Source organism: Nannospalax galili, unplaced genomic scaffold (genome assembly GCF_000622305.1).
Source record: "Nannospalax galili isolate Female #2095 unplaced genomic scaffold, S.galili_v1.0 scaffold136, whole genome shotgun sequence".
In the NCBI taxonomy this organism is placed as follows: Eukaryota; Metazoa; Chordata; class Mammalia; order Rodentia; family Spalacidae; genus Nannospalax; species Nannospalax galili.
Window position 1 is genome coordinate 2,683,883 of NW_008340872.1, and position 8,987 is coordinate 2,692,869.

At 44.7% G+C, this 8,987-nt stretch overlaps 1 long non-coding RNA gene across 1 annotated transcript in view; it reads right to left on the reverse strand.

Annotated features, from left to right (window-relative positions):
• Positions 1 to 8,340, reverse strand: part of LOC115070868 — a 10,500-nt gene extending 2,160 nt beyond the window's left edge. The window contains exon 1 of the long non-coding RNA XR_003849979.1: positions 8,226 to 8,340. This is a non-coding gene — a long non-coding RNA (uncharacterized LOC115070868). The remainder of the gene's footprint in view (positions 1 to 8,225) is intronic.
• Positions 8,341 to 8,987: the final 647 nt, after the last annotated feature.

Genomic DNA, 8,987 nt, shown 5'->3' on the forward strand with positions numbered 1-8,987 from the left:
AGATGTACTCTTGCTCTGGAGTGTGTTACTGAATATGTTAAAGCTGTAGTGAAATGCTTCTAATCATGTAGTTATTAAAAATTAAAAATAAATAGAGAAATAAAATGGCATAGTGTTTACACATAACCCAGTTGTACAGTTTACATCTAGATTCCTTCTAATGCCTAATACAATATAAATGCTATTATAAAAAGCTGCTATACTGTTTAGGAAATCACAGCAAATAAAAATAAAAATAAAAAACAACCAAGCCTGTACAGGTTCAGTACAGACACAAAATTTTCCTTCAAATACTTACAAATCATGGTTGACTACATACAGATGCAGAACCCATGGGTGAACAGGACCAACTGTAGGGTTTTTTATATTTACATAAGTATTTATATATTTATATAAGAACTAAATATCAGGAAAAAAACATATAAAATGTTAGAGGATGACAGTACCATGGGGGAATTGATGGAGTAGGAAGTGGAAGGGTGAGCTATTTATATTTTATTTAGTTCTCTTTACTGAGAACTTAAAGGATGCAGGAGTTGAGCAGAGCAGATGTCTGGGAGACCTACTCAGCTGGAAACGTGTTTTTAGTAAGCAGGCAAATTAGAATAGTGGAGTGTGAGACTGAAAAGCATGCCAGTATTCCCATTGCAGGGCTTTTACACATGCAGTTCCCACACCCGGAACCCCCTCCCTGCCTCTAGATACATAGTGAGCTCCTGCTCACCTGTATGTCCCCTGGAGGTCTTTCCCAGCCACCCACTTTTCTATCTCCCTCAACACCAAACCCTTCAATCGATTTCTTAGGACACTGGCCACAATTTTTAATGATAGATTTATTTGTTTGCAAAACAAGTTGTTGGTTTGTGTCCTGTCTCAGTCCTGGTCTCTGGGCTCTTCGGGATCAAAGGGCGTGTATGTTTGACTGTTCTGTGCATAGCTTCCCAAGTTTTAGCAAATAAACACAATGTGCAGACAATCCTTAGTACTCACAGATACTTACATATTCAAACTTTCCTACTTACTAAGATTTATTATAACCTCCAAACCAATACTCATGGTGCATTCACCATCATATATGGACATATGAATGCTCACAGCAATGAAAAAAAATGACTTGCCCAGTTGAAGTTGAATAAGAAAATACTAGTATCAACTGTGGGGGAGGGGGGTGCGCACACAAGCATTCACACATGCACTCACATTAAACTGAATCCAATTCCAGGCACACACTAAAAAAGCCTTCTCCCAGTGAGCTACACCCCTAGGCCATCTTTTCCTTTTTCATTAGTGATTTCTGTCTAAAAATGGACTCAAGCATACTGCTGAAGGTCTGCCCGGTGTCACGAGCTTCTAAGTTCACAAGGCTGGGATGTGCCTTAGGAAGAAAACACCTGTTAGATAAGCCTGTTAGATAATACAGGCACGTACTAAAATGCTGCTGGCTGGGGCTAGAGAGATGGCTCAGCAGTTAAGAACACTGACTGTTCTTACAGAAGACCCAGGTTCGAATCCCAGCACCCACATGGCAGCTAACAACTGTCTGTAACTCCAGTTCCAGGGTATCCAACAGCCTCTTCTGTCCTCTGTGGGCATTGCACAACATGGGTACACTTACCTACATGCAGGCATAACACTCATACACATAAAATAAAAATAATTTTTAAAAATGCTTTTGGCTATGAGTTCAATGTTAATGAATAGATAATTACATAGTAAATAAAAACACACAAAACACAATGGCATTGACAATTTGAAGAAAATGGTACCAGAGGCTCACGATAACTTAGTCTTGTATTTCCCTTCAAACAATGGCTCAGTATTCACTACAGTCACACTTTCAAATAATAAAAATGACTGGTATATGCACTGGGCGATTAAAGAAGAAAATGGATGTCCCCAGCTCGTTTTAACTGGAGCAATCAGTGACCCTCCCTTAAATGGTCACTACAGGAGTGAGCAAGAAAGAGGTGTCTAATTATTCGGCAGCCTCAGTGATGACCTGACAGCCCAACCCATCTGTGCTGAACCCTGAAGGTCTATAAATCCTGCTACTAGATGCAAAATGTGAGACTGGGTTACAAAAGTCAATAGACACCTGTAGGAGGAAGTGCGGCCTGAACGACCTGCACATGCACGCTGCAAAAGCGCCAAAAACATCCGGCTGAGTCAAACCTGTGTCTGCCAAAAGACATAGAGACAGCTGACGCAAAAATGGCCTGATACAGAGAGCCAATGAGGAAAAGACGCGACCTATCAATGGACCGATGGGACACCAGGAGGGGGGATATAAGGGAGCCCCATATCCGCAATAAACGAGTCTGCAGCTGCTCGCACTGCCTGCTTCTCGCCTGACTCCCGGAGTCTGCGTCGTGACTCTGGGCCGACTCTACCCCGACCCAGAGGACCCCAGGACACCTGCAACAGACACCGAGCTAGGAAGTCTGGGATACAAAGCTGGGTGTTTATACAACATCTTCATAACTGTTTCACAGTGCTCAGAAACTACCCCACAGTGGGGAGCAGATTTAATTCTAGCCAGAACTGAAGGTCTGCTGCAGATCATGGCAAATGGCCTCCTCAGAGTAGGAGCCAGGGTAGAGTGCCAGAGCTGAGAATTCACATCAGCACCAGCAGCCCTCAGCAAGGAATATTGCCCAGTTGAAGGCTTGTCAAAGATGGTGGGTCTCAAGCAGGTGGCTGAAAATGCACTGAAATGAAGCACTCCTATGGAGTGGGACTCAAATCCAATCATGAGTAATTGGTTATCCCCCATTACAGCCATGCCACTATTGCACTAATGGCACAGCTTGCCTGGCAGTTGGTAGTGTAGCATACAGGGGCCACAACTGGGTAAAACCATTGATGAGTTTCCTCCCCCAGCAGTCAGCATAGCACCTTCTAGCGACCTATCAATGGACCGATGGGACACCAGGAGGGGGGATATAAGGGAGCCCCATATCCGCAATAAACGAGTCTGCAGCTGCTCGCACTGCCTGCTTCTCGCCTGACTCCCGGAGTCTGCGTCGTGACTCTGGGCCGACTCTACCCCGACCCAGAGGACCCCAGGACACCTGCAACAGACACCGAGCTAGGAAGTCTGGGATACAAAGCTGGGTGTTTATACAACATCTTCATAACTGTTTCACAGTGCTCAGAAACTACCCCACAGTGGGGAGCAGATTTAATTCTAGCCAGAACTGAAGGTCTGCTGCAGATCATGGCAAATGGCCTCCTCAGAGTAGGAGCCAGGGTAGAGTGCCAGAGCTGAGAATTCACATCAGCACCAGCAGCCCTCAGCAAGGAATATTGCCCAGTTGAAGGCTTGTCAAAGATGGTGGGTCTCAAGCAGGTGGCTGAAAATGCACTGAAATGAAGCACTCCTATGGAGTGGGACTCAAATCCAATCATGAGTAATTGGTTATCCCCCATTACAGCCATGCCACTATTGCACTAATGGCACAGCTTGCCTGGCAGTTGGTAGTGTAGCATACAGGGGCCACAACTGGGTAAAACCATTGATGAGTTTCCTCCCCCAGCAGTCAGCATAGCACCTTCTAGCACTTATGTAGGATAATAATCAGGGAAAGAGTTTCCAGGTCAGTTCCAGCTTAATTTCTCTGTCCTGCAACCAAGGACCCTATCAGCAATAGGGTCTATCCGGAACTATCCAGTTCTGGTGGAACTATCCAGTTCTGATGGGCAATGGACAGCAATGGTAACAGTCTGTTTTCTTTGTGGGGATGCACTCTGAGGCCTTCCTAACCAATAACTCAATAATACCATACCTTGCACTGGGGTTTTCATTTAACCACCACCTATGGCTTCTGGGATCAGCATTATCTACCCAAACAGGATGCTTCCTTTTAAAAATATTTTTTTCCTAGCTTCTAGAGCAGTAGGCTTTCATGTGACTTCTTACATTCTTCATTTGGGTTAAACCACACATACACACACTTCCTCCTCTATGCCACTGTTCCCCACACGCTTCCCTGTTTAAAGCTTATCAACCCAATATTTCTCCCTTCTACTTTGATTTCACATGCATTCTACTATCCACACCCCTTACATATCTCCCCACACACCATGATTCCTTTCTAGTTTCCTGGTCACTACAGGCATTCTAAGTTAAACACAAAAATAGAAAAACTTGAGGCCCTGATCCACACATAAGAACATGCAGCGTTTATCTTCTGGGCCTGGGTTAACTCTTTCAGCATAATACTTTCAAATTCCATCTACTTCCCTACAAATTTCATAATTTCAGTCTTCTTTACAGCCAAATAAAATTCCATTGTGTATATGTACCACATTTTCATCATGCATTCATCAACTGACATCTGATTCAATTTCCTGGCTCTTGTGAATAGAGCAGCAATGAACATGGATGTGCAAATATCTCTGTAGCAGGGTAGAGAGTCCTTTGGGTATACACCAGAAGTGGAATAGCTGGATCATATGGTAGCTCTGTTTTCAGTCGTGTAAGAACTTCCAGATTGATTTTCAAGATGGTTGCACTAGTTCACACCCCCGTTAACAGAGAAGGATTCCTCTTTCCCCATATCCTCGCCAGCATTTTTCGTTGTTTGTTCTCTTGATGATAGCCATTCTTACTAGGGTGAAATGGAATCTCAAAATAGTTGGGGTTTTGTTTGAGACAGGATCTGGAACTCACTATGTAGACCAGGCTGGCCTCACTCACAGAGATTTGCCTGCCTCTGCTTCTCAAGTGCTGGGAATAAAGGCATATGCACCACACCCCATTTCAAAGCAGTTTCGATTTACATTTCCATGATGGCTGTCATTCCCTTTAAAATAAATTAATTTTAAAAACACTGATTACAATAAACCCAACTGATTTTATCATCTTTTAATGGATTTTAATCTTCAGTTCGCTGATGAGAAAGGGGAAATAGATATCTAGATATAAAAACGTAGTAATCTCTCTCTTCACGTGCATGTGTGTATGTGTAGCAGAAAAATAAATCCACACTTACAAAAGTGAATTCCAAATGGATTTTGGATCTAAACCTGAAAGATTAAAAAACTATTAGGAAAGGAGCTGGAGAGATGGCTCAGAGGTTAAGAACACTGACTGTTCTTGCAGAAGACCCAGATTTGAATTCCAGCACCCACATGGCAGCTAACAACTGTCTGTAACTCCAGTTCCAGGGGATCCGACAACCTCTTCTGTCTTCCTTGGGCATTGCACGACATGGGTGCACTTACCTACATGCAGGTATAACACTCATACACATAAAATAAAAATACATAAAATATTTTTTAAACTATTAGGAAAATGTCTGCAGTACTTTGGAACAAACAAACCATTCTTAAACAGACCACACAAAATTGTAATTATAAATAAAAAGTCAAAGACTTGGATTTTTTAAAACTTTTTATTTTTTTAATTTATTTTTATTTTATGTGCATAAGTGAAGTACCTGCATGCATGTAAGTGCACCTGTGTTGTGCAGTGCCTGTGGAGGAAGACAAAAGAAAGTTGGAACTGGACTTACGGACAGTTGTTAGCCACCATGTGGGTGCTGAGATTTGAACCTGGGTCTTCTGAAAGAACAGCCAGTGTTCTTAACCACTGAACCATCATCTCTCCAGCCCAAAATAATTTCTTTATTTTTATTTTATGTGTAGGAGTGTATTGCCTATGTGTATGTAAGTACTTCCGTGTCCTGCAATACCCACGGGGGTCAGAAGAGGGCATCAGATCCCTTAGAACTGGAGTAACAGCTGGTTGTTAACTTGAGTGCGGGGACTGAACCCAAGTCTTCTACAAGAGCAGCCAGTGTTCTTAACCTCTGAGCCTTCTCTCCAGCCCCAGAAAATTGGACTTTTAATAAAATTGTGAACATATGTTCATCAAAAAGACCCTGTTAAGTGCTGGAGATATAACTCAACTGATAAAGGGTTTGCCTCGTATGCACGAAGCCCTGGGTTCAATTCCTGGGACCATTCTATAAATCCAGCATAGTGGCACATAACTGCAAGCCTAGTACTCGGGAGGAGGAGGCAGGAAGAGAAGTCAAGGTCATCTTATACAGTTGAGTTGCAGATCAGCGAGCACTATATGAGGCTCTGTCTCACAATGTAAAATGAAGCAAATAAAAACACTGCTAAGAAAGTGAAATGGCCAGCTAGGAGCAAGAAAACATTTGAATCCCATTTATCCAGCAAGGGTTCATGTTTCTCTTTTAATGATTTATTTTATTTTTATTTGTGTGTGTCTGTGTGTGTATATGTATGTGGGTACCCATGGAGTCCAGAAGAGATCCTCTGGAACTGGGATCACAGGCAGTTGTGAGCCACCTGATATGGCTGCTGGGAACTGAACTCAAGTCCTCTGCAAGAACAGTATCAGAATCCTATAGTCAGCCCAAGGTTCCACCAGCCAGCCTAGCCTTGTGAGCTATTTGAGCAGAGGCATCAGTCCACTAGAAGAACCCAATATTAAGGGGTAATTTTAAGAAAGCAACAGATATCAAAATGGGCTCAGAAGAAAGGCTACTGGGCCAGAAATCTGTGGAAGTGCTTATAGCCCAGTACTCTCAAGATCATTCTGTACAGATCAGGAATCCATTCAGAGCCTGTCCTCCTCCAAGGGAGAAGTGAAAGAATTAGACTTCCTGAGCCGGATGACATCTTAAATGCCCTTCCAACGGAGATTCAGCTGTGATTCATAAGATTCTGGAAGCTAACAAAACTTACACAGATCAGGAAACTACAAGAATCACAAGGCTCCTCCTCAAGGTTATACAAGCAGTAAACAACTGCTGGGGAAAGAATACTCCCTTGGACTGCCTGCAAGTTGTACAGAGAGCTTCAGGGATGCAGCTTTCCTGGGTTGTCACCCATGCTAGGAAGGACTTTTGGGTGACGTAGTTGCTTTTGAGCTTCCCATGCTCCTGTAAGTAACCCCAGTAAACTCACTGGTTCACCAAACTAGAATTGAGTGGAAGATTTCTAGTTTGCTGGTGGTGCCCCGTCTAGGGAGAATAGACATTTGCTCATGTCTCCCTCAGGAAAATCACACAACAGTGACTTGAGATGCCAGAGTAGGTTGAGGGAGGGAGGAGAAAGGATTTGAGTCTAGTCTGTCTGACTGGAAAACGGATGCTCTTCATGCCTGCCACATTGCCACCTCTGGCTCTTTACCAGTTCACTCAGACAGGAAGAAAAAGACACAGACAGACTGCACCCTGATGGAGACCCACCACCTAAAATGAGCATTTCTGGAGCAAAGCTACCACAGTGAACGTCCTTGTGAAAGTGGCCTCCAACCGTAACCACAAGGCCTTCTCACCTCTAGAAATAGGTTCCATCTTGTCTACACTTCCCTGTACACAAATAACTCCATAGCCAGGAGACCATAGCACAAAGAGGGAGGGAGGAGGGAGGGGAAAGGGGGAGGGGGGAGAGCGAGAGGGGGGAGAGCGAGAGAGAGAGAGAGAGAGAGAGAGAGAGAGAGAGAGAGAGAAGACAGAGAGGGGGGGGAGGGGGGGAGAGGAGGGAGGGGGGGGGGAGAGAGAGAGGGGAGAGAGAGAGAGAGAGAGAGAGAGAGAGAGAGAGAGAGAGAGAGAGAGAGAGAGAGAGAGAAACAGGGCATAGATAAGATGCCGTGTGGGCAGATAGGAGAAATGATTAAAAGGCAGCACAGCTGAGGACATATTATTTAACACGCCAACTTTTCAATCTCACCTACACTGTTTATATGAGGCGCGTGCACAAACAGGTCTGTATTTTCAACGTCACATGCTCTGGCAACCAAAAACAAGATTTGTGCTTCATACACGGCACTAAGGCGTTTTTTACACAGGATCACCTGGCACAAATCCTGTCCCCAAGATGCAAATTAACATTTTCGTGGGGGGCGGGGAGCCTGAGGGAAGGCGCGGAGGAGGGGGTGAGTGAGCTCTGCCGGCCATGCTCAGGCGCTGACATTGCTGGGCATGATGGATGCTGCCAGCGCTGTTGCTTAGCAACCCAATACCCTTCAAGACAATCCTGCAGCCTCAGCCTCGCTGGTGCATAGAAGCAGGCAGGGCTGGTTCAACATCACTGGGCAAGGAAAAATAATAATGTGGGTGTTCTTGTTTCGTTTCTTCATTATTAGTAATCATTCTTCCTAATTTCCCCGATAGATCGACATACCTGAGAGTACCCAGAGTCCTACACGAAACTGGGGCTGGAAAAGCCCAGGCTTTTCGACTCACCTCCCACTAGGCTCCAGGGAGTAGTGGAATTTTACTGGCTGGTCTCATGACGCTCTCCCCATCGCTGGTCCTCACAGCAGAGCTCGGCTGACTCACCAACATACCTACAGATCTGTTTGTCCGCCTTGTCATGAGTCACGGGGTTTTCAGCTTTTTTTTCTTCAAAACTGAAACGCTTGACATTTTAGAATGGGCTTGGGGGAAGGTTCTTTCAAAATTTAAAAAAAAAAAAAAAAACTAAGCCACTCTAGGGCTGTGTGTGCAAGTGTGGGGGGGGGTGCGTGGGAAGAGGTGAGCAATGGCTGGCGAACAGGTAAACCAGAGCCAGTTCTGTGGCCGACAGTCACGTGGCAAGCCAGCCGCAGCTGCCGGAGTGTCGGATGGATGTGACCCTAGGCTGCATCTTCGCAGGGCCAAGCTGGCCAGTATCCCATTCCCTATCCACTCCATCCCAGTGTGCTCCCCATCACCTAACAAAGATCTTGGTCGGCCTCCTTCTGTGCAACATCAGAGCAGTGCCACATGTAGCTTCATAAAATATCCTGCAACAATGTTAGGAAACAAAGAAGACTGGATCTAAGATCAGAACAGAGAAGTGAAATTACTACATAGAAATTGGGTTGTGTTGGAGCGGTGGGCTGGTCCCTGGGCTTGGATTCTTATTCTGTCCTTAATCAGGTGCGTGAGAAATCAGCTTATTTGAATGACCAACCAGGAGTCATGCTGTGTCCATGAGGCTGTATTTATTTTAGCAACCTGTCT